General features: G+C 44.0%; 2 long non-coding RNA genes across 12 annotated transcripts in view; one reads left to right on the top strand and one right to left on the bottom strand.

Annotated features, from left to right (window-relative positions):
* Positions 1-1,131, bottom strand: part of LOC146014341 (uncharacterized) — a 3,892-nt gene extending 2,761 nt beyond the window's left edge. For 6 of the 11 annotated variants that reach the window (XR_014447340.1, XR_014447292.1, XR_014447304.1 and 3 more), the window contains exons 1-2: positions 606-1,131; positions 1-526 (exon numbers count right to left, since the gene is read on the bottom strand). The exon at positions 1-526 is cut by the window's left edge. This is a non-coding gene — a long non-coding RNA (uncharacterized LOC146014341). The remainder of the gene's footprint in view (positions 527-605) is intronic. The other 5 variants (XR_014447322.1, XR_014447316.1, XR_014447310.1 and 2 more) reach the window with 5 other exon arrangements.
* The window catches only part of LOC146031153 (uncharacterized), a 112,441-nt gene that overhangs the window by 37,854 nt on the left and 54,202 nt on the right, over positions 1-20,385 (top strand). The window lies entirely within an intron of this gene.

Consider the following 20,385-nt stretch of genomic DNA (forward strand, 5'->3'; position numbering starts at 1 on the left):
TGGAGACTGGAGCGGAGAACGGTTGGCAATGGCGGTGCAGAGGAAGCGGTGGTCAGTGGTGCAGTGGAGGCTGTGGTCGCCTGAAGCAGCAGTATGCAGGAGGCTGTGGTCAGGACAGAAAAAGACAGCAGGGTCAGGGAAAGACATCAGGGACAGCGAGGGATGGAAGGAACAGAGAGGGAGGTTCAGATTACCTTACCTTAAGACTGATCGGCAGTGGAGACTGCGGAGGAGGAAACCAGTGGGCAATGGCAGTGCAGAGGAAGCGGTGGTCAGTGGTGCAGTGGAGGCTGTGGTCGCCTGAAGCAGCAGTACGCAGGAGGCTGTGGTCAGGACAGAAAGAAACAGCAGGGTCAGGGAAAGACATCAGGGACAGAGAGAGGGAGGTTCAGATTACCTTACCTTAAGACTGATCGGCAGTGGAGACTGCGGAGGAGGAAACCAGTGGGCAATGGCAGTGCAGAGGAAGCGGTGGTCAGTGGTGCAGTGGAGGCTGTGGTCGCCTGAAGCAGCAGTACGCAGGAGGCTGTGGTCAGGACAGAAAGAAACAGCAGGGTCAGGGAAAGACATCAGGGACAGAGAGAGGGAGGTTCAGATTACCTTACCTTAAGACTGATCGGCAGTGGAGACTGCGGAGGAGGAAACCAGTGGGCAATGGCAGTGCAGAGGAAGCGGTGGTCAGTGGTGCAGTGGAGGCTGTGGTCGCCTGAAGCAGCAGTACGCAGGAGGCTGTGGTCAGGACAGAAAAAGACAGCAGGGTCAGGGAAAGACATCAGGGACAGCGAGGGATGGCAGGGACAGAGAGAGGGAGGTTCAGATTACCTTACCTTAGGCTGTGATCGGCAGTGGAGACTGGAGTGGAGAACGGTTGGCAATGGCGGTGCAGAGGAAGCGGTGGTCAGTGGTGCGGTGGAGGCTGTGGTCAGGACAGAAAGACAGCAGGGTCAGGGAAAGACATCAGGGACAGCAGGGAAAGAGAGGGAGGTTCAGATTACCTTACCTTAGACTGTGATCGGCAGTGGAGACTGGAGGAGGAGAACGGTTGGCAATGGCGGTGCAGAGGAAGCGGTGGTCAGTGGTGCGGTGGAGGCTGTGGTCAGGACAGAAAAAAAGAGACAGCATGGTCAGGGAAAGACATCAGGGACCCCTCCCCCAGCAGCATCTCCCGCTTGCCCCCCTACCCCTGCAGCAGCATACCCCCCCCCCTTGCAGCAGTATATCCCTCCTTCCCCTGTAGCAGCAGAATATCCCCCCTTGCCCCCTCCCCCTGCAGCAGCAGCATATCCCCCCTTGCCCCCAACCCCTCTACAGCAGCAGCATATCCCCCTTGCCCCCAATCCCCCTGCAGCAGCATATCCCACTTGCCCCCTCCCCCGGCAGCAGCAGCATATCCCACTTGCCCCCTCCCCCGGCAGCAGCAGCATATCCCCCCAGCAGCATATCCCCCCTTGCCCACAATCCCCCTGCAGCACATCCCCCTTGCCCCCAATCCCCCTGCAGCAGCATATCCCCCTTGACCCCCTACCCCTGTAGCAGCATATCCCTCCCCTTGCCCCCTACCCCTGCAGTAGAATCTCTCATTTGCCCCCCACCCCCAACCTCCCCCTTCAATAGCAGCAAAATCATAAGACTATATACAAAATTCCCCTTTGCCTCCCCTCCCCATGCAGCATTTTTCATCTACCCTTTGCCTCCCCTCCACCTGCTGCAGCAAGCAGGGTGCATAGGAGACAGTAATGCACGGGGGAGTCCAGCGTTCAGCAGCCAAAAGCAGACCTTGTAGCGTGGCCGGCGGGGCGCCTGTAGGATGCCAGTGAGCAGAGTATGTGCACAGTCTGGAAGCGTGGCCGGCTGGGTGCCTGACAGGTGAACGTCAATGTGCGCGAGTACTGTGTGCGACGCGCTTTTGTCTCCCCGCCGCGGCTGACTTCCTGTGAAGTGTGCAGCCAAATTAGCTCCCCGCTGCCGCCGACTTCCTGTTAATAGAGCTGCTGATGTCCGGATACTCCTGACCCGCAGCGCAGCGTTTATACCGGCGTTTACACGGGTCCTAAGCGGATTCTACCCAGGTCAGGACCTGGGTAGAGGACCCGTGTATATGGATCCGGATACACCCCATTTACACCGCCGAAGATCCGGGTCTGACCCGCCTCTGACCCGGATTTTTCGGCGGTGTAAAAGGGGTATTAGCTGCACAGTTGCAACTTCACTTGTTATTTTCTCAGGTATGTATTGCAAGCTGACGATATTCTACCTCTGCTGGAGACTGGAGCAGAGTCTTTGTTTTCTGGACTAGTCATATAGATTAACGTAATGCCAGCAAAAGGCGTGGTGTGGGTTAAACATCCAAGTCTGTGTGTCATCCTTAGGAAGCATGTGACTCGGGGATCCAATAAGTATACTGGGAATGGCTGGGGTAGCGGAATTATTAGTAGCAGGAAAGGGAGGAGTCTTCTTCTCTTTCCTGCAGATTTTCCTTGTTGTTTTTGGTAGGGTGGGTGTTTATTGCGTTGGCTGATAGGTGGGAAAGAATGGCAGGTTCATCAGTTTAGCCTTCATTATGTGTTTATGTAACGTTTATGGCTTGTTTTCGGTGCCCTCGCCTCTCATTGACTTAGGCCTTCGCTGGATCACCCGTTCAGGGGCAGCAACCCCACCCGGCTGGGTGGATAGTCAATGCAATAGGGCGAGTGGATACCGCTTGTTAGGATAGGTGGATTACGTTTGCCGATTTTGGGGTGGAGTTTAGTAAATTAGCCGTTCTTAATTGGCCACCTTTATTTAATTAGTAACTAAGAAATGAATTTAGCTTAAAGTTTGATAAATAAATCAGCTAACAATTTCTGTCAAACCTACGTCTCCGAGTCGTTATTTCAGGTTTAGTTATGTAAATTAGGAAATGTGAAATGTGATACATGCTAGAGGAACACAGAAGATGCAAGGATGTTTAAAGGTGGTCAAATGGAATCTGTTGCTTCAGATACTCAAGTAAAAAAATACTAAATCTGCATCTAACTTCACACATTTCATAATCATTGTTTGTAAAGACTATTTTCATTGGTTGTGATTCCCTTTTATTAATATTAGATTAATAGAAAAAATAAATGGGTAAAGACGGAGGCAGTGCTGGAAAGTGCTTTGTACAGAGGGTATATGATCACTAGGTCACATGACAAAGGTCGACACGACATACATTGGCTCGACCACTGGAGGTTGACAGGGCTTAGGTCAAAACCTTCAAAAGGTCGATATGGCTTTAGAGCGACAGGTTCATAAGATTGACACAAGCATTAGGTCAACAATGGGAAGGTCGACAGTCAAAAGGTCAACACAGGTTTTTCATCGGGCTGTATTTCATACCCTACCATCCACTAGGGCATGAAGGAAGAAGCTTGAAGCATGGCAAGCGAAGCAAGCCATGGGGGGGGGGGGGGGGGGATTGCAATTGTTTGGTGCCCATGTCGACAAATAAGTGAAAACAATTCAACTTTGTGACTAACGACATTCCCATTGTCGACCTAATGCTTGTGTCGACCTTATGACTATGTCGACCTTAAGTCCTGTCGAACTTCAGTGGTTGACCCTTTGTTGGGTCGACCCAATGACCCGAACCCATACAGAGCTGTGCGGTTTGTGAACACTGCATCATGATAACTGAGATGGTCTTTCACAATCCACATTACAGAACAATAGTGCTTTATACGGGGAACACCTGCCCCCTGCTGTATATATTTGGTATATTTACTAATTTCTCAAGTGTTTGTATTCATTCCATTCTACCCAGCAGAAATACTATAACTGGCTGTTTATGAATGTGCTACTAATGTTGTTTGGTGATTTTCATTATTAGTTATGCATTTGTTAAACTTGTGTGTTTGTGTTTCATTGATTCTTATTTTTCAAGGAAAATAATTTACTTATAAAGGATTATATGCTTCTCAGGTACAGACATGCACGACAAAGGGGTGAGGTTAAGGTTTAGGGGGGGGGGGGGGTGTTACTAGTCAGTCCTCGTGACATGCCCCCATCTATTTGTATGTCAAGCATCTGAGCAGAACTCCGAGAGGCAGAAGGGTTTGTGTAACTAGGGGCATTTTCTGCTTTTTTTTTTTACCTTTCATAATAGAAAGCAATGTATTATATGATGTGCTGTCTCTGGTGGCTGATAGGGTAGGATTGCAGTGCTCTGGGGCCAATTTTGAACCAGAGCATGAAGGGTCCAGCATGGAATGCAGTGGTACATGCTCATGCTTAAGGAATGTGGCCTGCCACCAGAGGCGATGAGGACAGACCAGTGAGGGACTTGGCCAACAATTAGAGAGGACATGCAAATACTAATTACATTTTATGAAGGAGGGTTCAATGGTTTGTTGCTACCACTCATCTATGATCCTACTCTGCCAAGTTACTGGTGCTAGAGGGCGGTTTGGGGCCCTCAAACAGTATGGTGCTTCTGACTATTCCTATTCCAGCGATGGACTACTGCCTTCTTGTGCCAGTGAGGGACTTCTGCCTTCTTGTGCCAGTGAGGGACTTCTGCCTGCTTGTCCCAGTGAGCGACTTCTGCCTGCTTGTCCCAGTGAGGGACTTCTGCCTTCTTGTCCCAGTGAAGGACTTCTGCCTTCTTGTCCCAGTGAGGGACTTCTGCCTTCTTGTCCCAGTGAGGGACTTCTGCCTTCTTGTCCCAGTGAAGGACTTCTGCCTTCTTGTCCTAGTGAGGGACTTCTGCCTGCTTGTCCCAGTGAGGGACTTCTGCCTGCTTGTCCCAGTGAGGGACTTCTGCCTTTTTGTCCTAGTGAGGGACTTCTGCCTTTTTGTCCCAGTGAGGGACTTCTGCCTTTTTGTCCCAGTGAGGGATTTCTGCCTGCTTGTCCCAGTGAGGGACTTCTGCCTGCTTGTCCCAGTGAAGGACTTCTGCCTTCTTGTCCCAGTGAGGGACTTCTGCCTTCTTGTCCCAGTGAAGGACTTCTGCCTTCTTGTCCCAGTGAGCGACTTCTGCCTGCTTGTCCCAGTGAGGGACTTCTGCCTGCTTGTCCCAGTGAGGGACTTCTGCCTGCTTGTCCCAGTGAGGGACTTCTGCCTTTTTGTCCCAGTGAGGGACTTCTGCCTGCTTGTCCCAGTGAGGGACTTCTGCCTTTTTGTCCCAGTGAGGGACTTCTGCCTGCTTGTCCCAGTGAGGGACTTCTGCCTGCTTGTCCCAGTGAGGGACTTCTGCCTGCTTGTCCCAGTGAAGGACTTCTGCCTGCTTGTCCCAGTGAGGGACTTCTGCCTTCTTGTCCCAGTGTTAGGGACTCCATCCTGTCACCCCAGGAGGAGTATCTGAATGTTTAGTTAGTACAGTAAATTGACATCAGACCTTTCAGGTATTAGTCAGGTCCCTTTTGCCACAGACTTGGCTGTCTCTCAGATGTTTTATGAGGGAATCCCTATGCTGTATGATAGTGTGAAGAAGAAAAAATCCCTTCTACTCACAAGAGTAACCTGTGAGGGGGAACCCCTGATTCCATAATTGATTACCTTGTTATATGCGCTCATTTATTCCATTTACTGTGAGTGTGATTATAAGGGGAAACTCCCCACCACATTTGAAGCTATACTTATAACATTGATAAGATCAATACATCGGGGCAGTATTACATGAGGATCGTTGTGCTTTTTCTTTTCATATATATCTTCCAAGATATTCCAAAGAAGAATCAGAGACAAAAAAAGAAGAAAAAGAGACCAGCGCTAAATAATCCGGACGTTATTAAACACTACAAATAGTGTTCTCTCTCTGAAGAAGCTCCCGACGCTCACAGCAGGCGGGGAAACGCGTTAGAGCTCAACTAAGAACCCTCCATTCTCTCATGGTTCATTGGGACCCTGACTTTTCTGCACCCGAGGAGACCTGCCCTACAAATTACCAACTACTGGTGTCAAAACTCCGGATATAGTTGCACCTATTAAGGAAATTCAGTTCCAGCAACTGGGAGGCACTAGGGACTGTAACTTGCTACAAGTCTCCAAAGGTACTTACCTATTTTTTATTATTTTTATGTCTGGCCAGACAACCTTTGCAACTACAATAAAATACAAAATTGGGATTTCCAAACTGTCTGAGGCGCAACTAATCCTGATGGTGTTCGGACCGTCAATGTTTTCAATCAGCTTCTCCGTGTGTATGAGTCCTCTCCGTATGTGTTTTGAAATATAAACCAGAGAGACCAACAATTAGGCTGAGTTCAAACACATGGACAGATTGTTGGTCTCTCTGGTTTATATTTCAAAACACATACGGAGAGGACTCATACACACGGAGAAGCTGATTGAAAACATTGACGTCCGAACACCATCAGGATTAGTTGCGCCTCAGACAGTTTGGAAATCCCAATTTTGTATTTTATTGTGATTGTTTTTTTGGTTGTTTGGTGATAACCACGGGATAGTACGTACTAGGGGCAGCAAGGCGCCAAATAGGGGTCTTATCCTATATCACTTGTTGTTCAACCTTTGCAACTAACCTGATGGTTTGCTATTAACAACATTGTATGCTAATCGGAAACATAATATCAACTAATTACATCTAAAAACCATCACCATCGGTTTGAATGTATGGACTTTCTGGATCCAATTATATATATTTTTAAAGAGCCGATTGATCCAATAACCTGCACTACTAACCTATAGGGTAATTAACCCTGAGCCATTTGTGATTATTGAATAGCTTAGCCTTATAGGATGCTATATATATTTTTATCTGTATCTTTATTTATGTAGATGTGTTTTATGTTCTAATTTTTTATAGGTTGTGGCCACATACCTAGTGTACAATTGATTATTATTTCTAATACATTTTATCGATTATTAGTATTTCCCATTGCGCAGTTTTTCTCTTTTTCCAAGAATCAGAGACGACTATACATAATAAGGAGAGTTACTTTTAAGCGCTTTTAACTTAGGTGGAAGGGATTTTTTGCTTCTTCACACTGTATTGCGAGGGTTGGTGTTACCTTTTCCTTTCCTACCTTAAATTAGAGCTGCTTACAGTGCAATCTCTACCTCACCTATTTCTTTATCCTGACTGGTAGTGTGGTCCAGATAAATAAATACAGATTAGAGCTGCTCCTGGCGATTCTATTGCCAATCGCCACCTTTCACACGCCCCATTCTGATGGAGCCCGCTGCCACCCTCCATTGCCTTCCCACTGCTCCCCCTTCCTCCCCTTAGCTACTTGTACCCCCCCCTAACCCTGCCCATCTCCCTGAAGCAGAGAGGGGCAGCGATTCCGCTCCCTGTCGCCGAGTGATGGGGACGAACGAACGCGTGAGATGCTCTTGCATCCCCATCAGATGGAGCGCCTCTCCACCAGCCTGCACCAGCTTAGGCAATCTAGTGATTCCCTGAGCTGGCTGAGAGGCGCTTCATCTGTATCCTTTGTTTCTCTGGGTCTGTCTTTTCCAATCTCAGATGGATCAATTAATACATTTCTGCCTGCTTGTGTCAATAATAGACTTCATATTATTGCTCCAAAAGGGGGTTCTGATTCTACTACCTCAATAAAATGTCCAGTCTCAGCGGATAATAGTTACCACAATTACAGAGGACTTTCCCAGTGACTCAGGTATTTCTCCCTAGTACGTTGCTCCAAGTGGTCTGTTATTCTCATCTGGCAATCTCTGTCAGTCCATTCGGGAGACAACATCTTCTCAATCAGAAATTCTTGAGCTGAGGCTCCAAAGACCCTATAGTCAGGCTTATCTAAAATTGGTCTCTCAGAAGAAATTGTTATCCACTTCTCCGAATAAACTGCCAAAATTAGGGTAAGCCACTTACCTGTGAAGGATTTTTGGAATTAATTGTTGGACAAGTCTGTTGCGGTGGTGCTTAGCCATCCACCCCAGGATCATTTCATGTTTATCCCAAAAGCACACCGCAACCACCTTTGTTTGGTGAGGTTCAGAGTTCCATTCCTCCTTTGTATATTTGTTTAATGTTTCCGAGTACACGGGAAATTGTACATGTGTGTTTTTTAATAAATTTTATCCCGTTCTATCGGGTAATTCAGTATCAATACCTGCAAAACTTATATGTATGTTGAACTAGACGCGCCCTTTGAGCAGAGTGTCACGCCTCACTGTGGGTACTGTAATCTCCCTGATTCTAGTTTTCAAAAGTAGGCAACTATGCACTAATGTGACTCTCTTCTACTCACTTGTACGTTTGCCTTCTGCGTATTCACAGTAACCCATGCAACAGCGATGATAGTTCAAATGGTCATCTAGGTTGTAAGTTCTAAATATGTATTCACGCAGTGGTGAGATTTGTCAGCTGATGTGAATAAAATGTATGTAATAAATATAGTGCAATCACTAGTGTTATTATAGTAAAGCTATCATTCATGTATGCCATTTTCTTTGTAAGGGCCCATTTGATTATAGAGAATACAGGTATTTTAATGTTTTTTTTTATTGTAAACTACAACTATGATTCTATACCGTACAGTATTATAAGCAATAATCACAACAGATGATAATGGAAATGTTCTATTTGTTGGGTTTTTCCTTCAGCTGTTAAAGGCCATGTTATCTTTATTTATTATCATTATGTCAAATCAATAAGCACTTAATATTGCACCAGAAGCACATAATTTAATCACTTGAGAAAGTAATAATGATCTTGATGTGCATGATCTCACTTGCCGTGAAAGCCTAAAGTCCATCAAAAACAAAGATGGCAATCTGTCTGAAAAGTGAAAAAAAATATATAATAAATAAATAAAAACAAACTACTTCAAACATCCATTTTTAATGCGAGAATTCAGGTCAATAGCTGTAATAAATGTTATGTTATAAGGCATCATTAATTACTGACAGCACTATGAAAGCATTTCCATTACAAATATATGGATAGTTCAACATTAATAATAAACTATATTTTTAAATGCATTTAGTTGTGTGAATAATAAATGTAAATGCAAATAAAAACAAAATGCTAATTATTACTTTTACCTTTATCCTGCAGCAGATGCCCTGGGTTACCCTATGTTATGGGTATAAACTTATAAACTTACAGTAATGCAGAATGCCTTTGATTGTACAATAAACTAGTTTCTAATTGGTTAGTTGTTGTCCAGTTACAGGGTACATAACAAAGTTACATATGGGTTTGCCGATTTCTGCATTACCTTCTGCTGGTGCTGTGTTGTTAATACTGTCCTGGTGCATTTAGCTTCCCACTTCTTCCCATTCAGAGCCATCAAATGATGACATAGGACTTATATCTGCATGCATAAATACCACATATCAAGCCTCAAATGCCATTTTCAGAGGTTTGACCACAAAAAGAGTGGCTTATTTGTAATAGGAGCAGTGTGAGCCCCTCGAGTCACACTCTGAACCCATTTTTTCAGTACTCACCTAAGTCCAGCATCTGCTATGGCAGCCCTGCTAAATCATCAGGAAAACGGCTTGGCATACGCAGAAGGGTAGTCATTGGGGAAAAAGGCTATTGTTCCATTTTCCCGAAGTCCTCATGCACGTGGGCAGTAGAGTCTAACATAACGCTAGTCTACTAGCACATAGCACCATCAATTGCACTGACTGCACTGCCCAGCTGCTGGTAAGAGACAGGGTAGGGGTCAAGTTGGAGATTGCACACGGGCCCCCTCCTTTCTTAATACTCCCCTAATCCTTCCCCGTATACTGTATGAGAAATTAAACTATCCCAAATAAAATGTCAACCTTTCACACTAGTATTAAAGACACGTATCACACATACCTATATTCCCTTCTTAGTTTACTTGCAAAAAATGTTTTTTTCAACTGGAGTTGGACAATGTCAATCTGGGGCTACCAGGAGAATGCAATTGTAGGGGACCACTCGAGAGGAAGAGGCCCGTGTGTAGACTGCATCGGGGCCCCCTCCTCTGCAGCTGGCAGTGCTGTAGACTCTGGGCACTAGGTTAACTAGGGGACTAGAGGACCCTAGCACCGTCCCAGAGTCTACTATGCATGTGCAGGTCTCCACAAAAATGGTGCAGCAGACATTTTCCAAGTGATTTTCTTACTGTGTGCGTGAAACTACTGGCATTTTCCTGGTGATTTCTGTAGCACTACTTCTGTCGACATGGGACTATGGAGGGTACCTATTGAAATATATGGGTGCATGGTGTGCGGTGTGGTCCCCCTTTACCCCGGGGGTCCATGTGCACTGCATACACTGCACCCATTATAAATACGCTAGTGGGAACACTGAAAAGCAGCATTACACTACTGAAGGGGTATGGACAGCCACTTCAGTGGGCATTGGAATCTAGAATAAAGGCCCCAAATTCTCAATTTGATTTGTTTTTCCTTCTGGTACAGAACAAAGGGCACAAGTATCTCTTTAGCCAGTGTGCGGCCATTCTCCATTCTTTTTTCTACCAATTTGCTGTATATACCTGTACATAGGCAATGATGCATGTACAAAACTACTGCTGAGTGCAAGCAGCTCGCCCATCACATAAAGAGTTACAGTGTATGAAGTGTGACATGCAGATGTGTCCCGTGCAACATGGCTTGCACATCTAAATTTTAATCCTAGGGAGGTATTCAATCCCTTGCCGCTATTTCTAATGGGGGAAATAACGGTGGGTGTCTGTTCAATGCCGTCTTTCCCGACAGCATTGAAGAGGTATGTCGGCAGAACGGACCCAACTTTAAAAACAGGATTGTCGAGATCATGGCCGTCTCTCGACAATCCATGGCCGTTTCCACGGACATGCCCACTTCGGCAGCCGGGACAGTGAATGCTGCCTGCCAAATAACAGGCGAGCGGCCCAAAAACAGGCCAGGGTCCCGATTGAATACCCCCCTTAGTCACAATTCCCATCTCCAACATGGTGGAAAATCTTTAATTTCTCCTACATGTTCCCTATTTTTAAATGGAACTCCATTTTCCTGCAATCATGCCAAGAATATGGGTTATTTCATCTTGATGAATAGACTCTTTAGAGGGCCTGAAGTTCTAACGTGCGCTGCACTGTCTGCAAATGTAGCTAAAATATTCTGCTTATTTAATAAAACAGACTACACAGACATAAGAGGAGAACACGTGATTTCTCTTTCACAGACATCTCTGTTTCCAGCTGTACTCAGTATGGCATTTATGTGTCCCAGGTCACTTTTTGGGCATTGTTATTTGGTTTTAGATTTCCAGCAAGTGAATATGTTATACTAAGCAGGAGCATCTCTATATTACCTTAAATGACATGTTGGCCATGCTATTGCAAATCCCCTTTGAGTACTTTTGCTGTACTGTATCACTTGTAATTTAATCTACAGTCTTAAAAGTGCTAGACCTAAACCACTTATTGTCCCAGAGAAAAATCTGTCTCTCCATGTCCCAGTCCTCGGCTAATAGTGCAGGCCTGAACCATACATGGAGACAAAGGAAAAACCCGCTGTGAGAACTATTTCACTTTTAGAGAATTCTTTACAATTTGTAGAAATAAATGGCGGGCAAATGTGACATTTTTCCTGTGGGGACATCTTAATAAAGGCTTGGCAATAAAAAGATGGAAAGAGAACAGCAGTTCAAATATTTAAATTGTATTTACTTTCTCTTAAAGAATATGTGTCATATCAGCAAACGTGTTCAGTTAACAATACAATCATTCACCTCCCAGTATCTGTTCGCCCAGCCTGTTAAAGCCCCGAAATGTGAGGCCACTTTAATTTACTGCTTTGCAGTTAGTGATTATAGAGGGATTTCAAAAGGTCTTTGCCAAAGCAGCAAGCTCTCTACTGGATTTGTTACTAGAGCATGTTCATCTATTGGATCAATACAAAGCGACAGCATTGGCCTGTCAACGTGGTCTCCAGAGGACTTGCTTTTCTGCTGGGAACTTTCTCTGTTTCCTCTAAGTATGGTTTACATAGTTCATCTTCCTTATTGCAGATTTCAGACCTAGCTGTTCTCGGAGAAAGCGAACAGAACCTTTTAGGAGAGAATGGATATCCTGTCACAAAAGTGCCATGCTAAGCTACACTGCGAACAACGCTAACACAACAATTTAGATTTATTTTGCATTTTATTTGACCACGAATTAGATTGGACTAAGCAGGGCCCACCAGAAAAGCAAATCACTGAAGTCTACTGCAAATACTATATTAAAGTTCTTCATTTTATGATGTATAGATTTTATTTTTTTAATTTCATAACAGTACACTGTCAGGTGTAGAGCAGATTTGTATTACTTAATGTGTCTTCCCTTAAGGCAGTGGTTCTCAATCTCGGTCCTCAAGACCCACACACAATTCCCGTTTATTAGGTCACCCGGCAGGTGCACAGGTGCACTCATTACTCACTGACACATTTTAAAAGATCCACAGGTGGAGCTAATTATTTCACTTGTGATTCTGTGTGGAGACCTGCAAAACATGCACTGTGTGGGAGTCCTGAGGACCGAGGTTCAGAACCACTGCCTTAAGGTATTTTAAATGGAAAATGGTTAAGAACTCTAAGGGGTCAATTCTATTACTCATGAAGAAGTTGTCCTCTGTGAGTAAGTTCAGCTGTACCATAGGGATGAGATCGGGCAGTGATGGAGGTGATTGCTGTGTCTCTGCCCATTTGCAGGTTTTAGGACTGATCCAGAGGTGTCACAAGGTGTCAAAGTAATAAAGATATCACTCTACTCATGTGACAGTGGCAAACGCAGGATTTTTAGAGGGGGGTTTCCAAATGTAATCCAAAATCTCCAATTCTGCAGCGCATTGGAGTAAGTACGGGAGTCTGGGAGAGTCGTAGCAGCCCTGAAAAAAAATTGGTCTTTTTATACACTGGGTACTGTGTGGAATACAGTATTAATATTTAACAGTATGGATGGTCTATAGCAGGGGTGTCCAAACTTTTTGTGATGAGGGCCAGATTTGGTGAAGTGTAAATGTATGGGGGCCGACCATTCAGCCTGACATTCTTTGAATCATTAATCACATCAGAATGGTCCCCCACTCTGCCCCCATTCACTCTATGTCCCCCAGCCTGTCAATCCTTCACTGTATGTCCCCCAGCCTGCCCCTCCTTCACTGTATGTCCCCCATTCACTCTATGTTCCACACTCTGCACCCATTCACTCTGTCCCACAGCCTGCTCCCCTTCTCTTAATGTCCATCAGTGCCTCCATTCATTGTATGTCCCCAAGCCTGACCCTCCTTCACTGTAAGACTCCCATTCACTATATGACACCCATTCTCTATGTACCCCACTCTGCCCCCATTCATTGTATGTCCCCCAGCCTGCCCCTGCTCCCCCTTCTCTGAATGGCCATCACTGCCTCCATTCACTGTATGTCCCCCAGCCTGACCCTCTTTCACTGTATGTCCCCCACTCTGCCCCTCCCTTCTCTGTATGTTTTCCAGCCCCTTGTGTGAGCCAGAGGAAGGAGAGGCAAAGTAGGCACTGCTTCCCTCCTCCGCTCTGCATGTAACGGGAGCTAGCTTCCCCCTTGCTGCCCCCCTCACCAAACACTGCTGTCACTGTGATTGTGGAGTAGGGTGATATACGATTGCAGCAGCAGGGGTAGGACGCCAAACACATCTGACTGTGGTGGCCGGCACCTCCTCACTGCAGCAGACAGCAAGGTAAAGGCGTGCTCGCCGGGGCCCCACCTTTAGTGTCCTGTGCTGTGCTTCCCACATCTGATGCTCTGCCCGCTTCCAGCTGGAGGCTGCGGGCCACTTGAAATGATAGCACGGGCCGCAATTGGCCCCCGGGCCTGATTTTGGGCATGCCTGGTCTATAGTATAGGCTGTTTTAAACATTTAAATAAGATAATGGTCAGGAAATGTTTAAACATATAATATATAAATACACATAATAAACCCAGTACTGCAAGCTCTAATCTCACAATCTCCCACTTCATGGTAAGGCTCCTGTCTCTTCCTCCTGCCAATTCCACTCTGGTCTATTGCGATGTTTGAGGGCAGTAAATGTGGTATAAGAAGCTGGAACACTAGACATGTGCAGCAGCTCTGCTCTGTCCCTTTAACTGCATGATGGGACAGGCGACGGGGGGGTGGGGGCAGCAAAGACATTATGGGACCATCAGGGAGAGAAGCCGAACTGGGATCAGGAATCATATGGGGGAAGGAGATGGGGGGGGGGACGGAGACATAGACAAAGTCCTGGGACATAACAAGGGTATAATCGGGGGTAACTCTCAGGGTGCATCAGGAATGTCATGTAATAAAATGTTATGTTGTAACAGTCACGTTACCCCATTACAGTTCTTAGGTACAGATGATCTTAGTATACGGGAAGGAGGGAATGACAGAGGAAGAATTCCCGGAACTATGGAGAGGGCAGGCAGTGTGCATGGTGGGGAGGCCTGTAGAGAGTCTATTGAAGGGGAGAGGGGAAAGAGGAAGCTAGTAAAGAATTCAAATGGGTCCTGGGGTGAAACTAATCACAATATTAGAGCCATATCTAAAAATAAACATAAATTAAAATGCTTACTGGCTAATGCAAGAAGCTTAGTGAGTAAAATCGGGGAGCTTGAAACGGTGATCTGTAGGGATGACTACGACATCATTGGTATTACAGAAACATGGTGTAATGAGTCGCATGACTGGGCATTAAACATGGAGGGATATACACTCTACAGGAAAGACAGGGAAAATAGAAGGGGCGGGGGTGTGTGCCTATATGTAAATAATAACTTAACATCATGTGAGAAAAATATGAGCACAGACCTGGAAGACGACAACTCGGAGACAGTGTGGGCAGAGATAACCGACAATAATAAGAAACCAAAAAACAAATTTATAATAGGGGTATGCTATAGACCACCAAATATAAATGAAAGGGAAGAGTCTCTTCTTTTAAACCAAATCAAACAAGCATCAAATCAGGGTCAGGTATTAATTATGGGGGATTTTAATTTACCCGACATTGATTGGGAAAACGAAACAGGTAAATCAGCAAGAAGCAATGGGTTCTTAAGCTTACTTAAAGACCAGTTTATTACACAAACGGTAGAAACTCCAACTCGGGATGAGGCGCTCTTGGACTTAGTATTAACAAATAACACAGACTTAGTTTCAAACACAAAAGTAATTGAACAATTAGGGAATAGTGATCACAATATGGTTTCACTGGAAATCAACTTCAGTAAATTACATCAAAAAGGATCTGCAAAAATACTAAACTTCAGAAAAGCGAACTTTGAATTATTCAGGGAAGCCCTAACAGGAATTGGGTGGGAAACGGTTATGGAGGGAAAAAATGCAGAGGAAATGTGGGATACTCTAAAAAAGGTGCTTGATTCACTAACTATTGAATACATTCCTAAAGTAACTAAAGGTAAATTCAACAAAAAAAAGCCACCATGGTTGGACAAAGAAGTAAAGTCAGCTATCAACAATAAAACCAGAGCCTTTAAATTCTATAAAAATAACTTGAATGAGGAGGCGTTCGCAAAATACAAAGAATCAAACAAAACTTGTAAAGGGGTAATCAAAGCAGCTAAAATATTATATGAAGAGTGCATAGCCACTGAAAGCAAAACCAACCCAAAGAAGTTTTTTAAATACATAAATAGTAAACGTTTAATTAAGGAAAACATAGGCCCACTAACTGATACTAGTGGAAAAAGTGTTACTGAGGACAAGGGAAAAGCAAAACTGTTAAATGAGTTCTTCTCATCAGTATTTACTAAGGGAGAGCAGACTGTGGAACGAACATTTACCACAAACGGGACAAATAAGCCAGATCTCATTGTGGATTTCACGCCGAAGGAAATAATACTGAGGCTAAGCAAACTCAAAACAAATAAGTCACCAGGGCCAGATGGGATTCATCCGAGGGTATTAATGGAATTAAGGGATGAACTAGCTACCCCCCTACATTATATCTTTAGCAAGTCACTATCGTCAGGTATAGTACCAAAAGATTGGAGAATAGCAGAGGTAGTGCCAATATTCAAAAAAGGAAAAAAGGAAGATCCCGCTAATTACAGACCCGTTAGTTTAACATCAATTGTGGGTAAACTATTTGAAGGATTTTTAAGGGATGGTATCCAGGAATATTTAGATCATCACCGTCTACTCAGTACTAACCAACATGGGTTCGTGAAAAATCGTTCATGCCAAACTAATCTACTAGGGTTCTATGAAGAGGTTAGCAAAAACCTCGATAATGGAAATGCTGTAGATGTGATTTTCCTAGATTTCGCTAAAGCATTTGATACTGTCCCACACAAGAGATTGATTAATAAAATGGAGAACCTAGGATTGGGTGAAAATATCTGCAGATGGGTAGGGAATTGGCTATGTAATAGAGAACAAAGAGTGGTTGTGAATGGTGCCGTATCAGATATGATACCGGTACTAAGTGGAGTGCCCCAGGGTTCAGTTTTGGGCCCCATTTTGTTTAACATTTTTATTAACGATATTGGGATAGGGTTACTCAGCAATGTATCCATCTTTGCGGACGATACAAAACTTAGCAAAGTCATCAAATCACCAGAAGATGTCACCATGCTTCAAAATGATCTTGCAATTCTAGATGAGTGGGCAAAAAAATGGAAGATGAGGTTCAATGTAGATAAATGTAAGGTTATGCACCTTGGGAGACACAACCAGTGTGCAAGTTACAACCTTAGCGGAGAGGAACTGGGTAATTCCATACTTGAAAAGGATCTAGGAGTCCAAATAGACAGCAATCTAGGATGTAGTGCCCATTGTAATGTAGCTACAAAAAAGGCCAACAAAATTCTGGCATGTATTAAGAGGGGAATGGAAACTAGGGACTCAAGGGTAATTATGCCACTATATAAAGCATTGGTGAGACCTCACCTAGAGTACGGAGTACAGTTCTGGGCCCCACACTATAAAAAGGACATCATAGAATTAGAAAAAGTCCAAAGGCGAGCAACAAAGCTTATTAGGGGAATGGAGAATTTAAGCTACGGGGAGAGATTAAGCAATTTGGGACTATTTACATTAGAAAAGAGACGTTTAAGGGGGGACATGCTCAACATGTACAAGTATATCAAGGGCCAATATAAGGAACTGTCACACACCCTATTTTCTACTAGAAAGGAATCTAGGACGCGAGGGCATGAGTATAGATTAGAAGAAAAAAGATTTCATTCAGCTAGTAGAAAGAATTTCTTTACGGTCAGAACAGTCAAACTCTGGAACTCTCTTCCCAGAGAGGTGGTAACGGCTGGCTCATTAAATGCGTTCAAGGCAAAGTTGGACAAACATTTACTGGAGAAAAACATCCATGGGTACAAATAAGAAATATAATTTGTCTGTAAAATACCAGAACCTACCAAATCAGCAATGGATATCTATACCAGGTTGAACTAGATGGACGCAAGTCTTTTTTCAGCCTTACCTACTATGTAACTATGTGGTGGCAGCTCTATTTATCATATTATATACCAGTGCTATTGTTGTCATCATTTAGGACACTTGCCAAGAGGACGGGGGTTTCCGGGCAACCAGAAACCCCCCCTGCGTTTGCCTATGTGTGACCACTTGAACATGGAGGAAGGCCTAATGGGAATAGCATTCACATTTAGGCCGGCAAGCATGCACCCTAAACTAAAAGCTAAAAGCATGTACTGTAGTTAAATGTAATTATACCAGGCTGCCGTTGGTAGGTCAACATTATATAGGTCAACAGTCAATAAGTCGATCATTATTGGTCGGCGTGTGAAAAAGGTTGACATACCTTATGTTGACATGTAGATGCAAACACAGGTAAGTGGACGAATAATTTGCGCATCCAGCGGCCAGACGGTCAAATATTCCTATAGGTTCCTCAAAACCTTCACCATACACCAATAAATAAAGTGCATATAGTTCTTAAAAACGAATCAGATTTGTTTTTAAGAACTACAGTATATGCACTTTATTTATAGTGCTTTTATACAGTTAGACACTGCATGTGTGTTTTATGAATTGTGATTAATGTGATAAAATTATGTTTTAAGACGTACTTCACTATTATATATCATTTCTTATCCTTAAATATGACCTGTTGTATGGGAGGAATCCTGATACCTACATTTTTTTGTGTGTTGGCTTATGTTGACATGGTAGTTTTATGACACACTAGAGGGGAAAGATGGGGTACACTGTTGCGTTGCGCTGCTGACACCGAATAGTCAGCACACTGGGGGTTATTCAGGCGTGATCGCTGGGCTGCTAATTTGTAGAGCCCTGCGATCAAGTAATCACTGCCCAGTCAGAGAGAAAGCCCACCCAATATTACTGCCCTGCGATTATCTGCAAATCCATTTGCAACCACTCACCATGGAATGTTTTTCGAGGGTGCACAGTGCACATAACCCAGGACTTACTCAGCCAGTGCAACACATGCCTGCGTTTTCCCTTTCACTCCCAGAAAATGGCCAGATGACACCCATAAAGGCCAGCATCCTGTCAATTAAGTTGTGTACGGCTTGCGATTAAAAAAGTCACTGGATTTTGTCACAGTCTTAAGCATGCGCAGTCCATGAATAATAGCTTAGCCTGTAATTCACAGCCATGTGATCAGGTCTGAATAACCCCCATTACCCGGGTACACTGCTAACAAAGCAGGACCTCACGCCATGTTCGTACATGTGAGGCGTTCGCACATGCGCAGATATTGGGTTCCCTGGCTGAGTACAGATTTGTATGAGCATAATACTGTAGATGCCGGGGTTCCCTATTATTTGTATATACAGCTGTAGCCACGCTCATATGTAGTGCCGGCGCACCAACACGGGTCACCTCGCTGAGACAGGGCCGCGCAAGCGTCTCACACGCACATGCACCTTATTCGTGCCGCAGCACACCATATGGCCCACCAAGAGCCGCAAAAGAGCTGCAAAATGTACACTTCTTGTGGAATTAGGTCATCCCCTCTATAGAAGAAGTGATACGGTGCCCCGCGGACTTTACATCTCTATATCGATTAAAGCAATCAGAACATTGGCCCTTATTCAGATCTGATCGCAGTACAAATTTGTTCTCAAAATGGGCGAAACCATGTGTACTGCAGGTGGGGCAGATGTAACATGTATAGAGAGAGTTAGATTTGAGTGAATTATTTTGTTTCTGTGCAGGGTAAATACTGGCTGCATTATTTTTACACTGCAATTTAGGGGGGGTACACACCAGAACGATTAGGGCTCAATTCCATCAATCTGGATCCAATTCCGACCGATTGGATGCAGATTGTATGTAGATTGGGCATGTTTAGGTCCAATTCCGATCCGATTCCAATCCGATGCGCGTCCCCGCTGTCGTTTGGTCGTTTTACAGATCCTACCTGCTGCAGTGAGGATCTGTAAAAGATCCATTCAACTGGATACAGACTCAGATCGGATTGGGATCAGATTGGATGCAGATCGTTAGCAGATTGTTAGCAGATTGTGTGCTCCAACAGATCGTGCGAAAATCACACAATCTGCTAACGATCTACTAACAATCAGGATCGTTCTGGTGTGTACCTGGCCTTAGATTTCAGTTTCAACACACCCCACCCAAATTTAACTCTCTCTACACATGTTACATCTGCCCCACCTGCAGTGCACATGGTTTTGTCCATTTTGAGAACATATTAGTACTGCGATCAGATCTGAATAAGGGCCATTGAGTCTACAATTCCCTACAATAAAGCCTTTTCATCAGGTTATGCAAATAGTACATGGTGACAAAGTAGTGAACTTGATGAAAAGGCCGTAGTGCCATTAAACGTAGGCACAATGCTCTTCTGTACCTACAGTACCACTGCTACCCCTCCTCCCTTCCCCATCATGGTGCTCTCCTGCCTTTTTTTTCTCCTGGATTCGCCCCTGGACATATAAAATATATTCGTTATGAAATCAGATATGTTAAATCATAAAACTTCATATATAGGTGCTGTAAAATATTATTAGTTCTGTTGAGTGATATTTAATCTCATTAGAGTTGAAATTTTATACCTATATTGTATAAAGCAACTATTCTGCAAGGTCTATTCCTTTAATAGCCATAATAAAATATTTGTTCCAAGTCGTTTTGATACATTATAGGCTTTGATCTTTACATTAAAACAATATAAATAAGTCAAGTATAAATGTCAAGTCATTAAGTGCTCTCTTGGCCTGTGATTATGTAATATTATATTAGAAGACATTGTATAGTCAGCAATATAAAATGTGCTTTATAGCCAACCCTACAAATAATGTAGCAGCTACTACCAAGTGTTCATCATAGTTGTAAGATTCATTATCACTGGGATTCTTTATTTGTAATAAAAACAGAGAATCCATTCATTGGGTTCTGTTTAGATCTATGGTTCTTTATTGGCCTATCTCAATACAAGTCCCTGATCCAAGGCACTCTGTAACAGGCGCCATAGATGTTATGTATAATGGA

This window comes from Crinia signifera, chromosome 1 (genome assembly GCF_055691185.1).
Source record: "Crinia signifera chromosome 1, ASM5569118v1, whole genome shotgun sequence".
NCBI classification, from domain to species: Eukaryota; Metazoa; Chordata; class Amphibia; order Anura; family Myobatrachidae; genus Crinia; species Crinia signifera.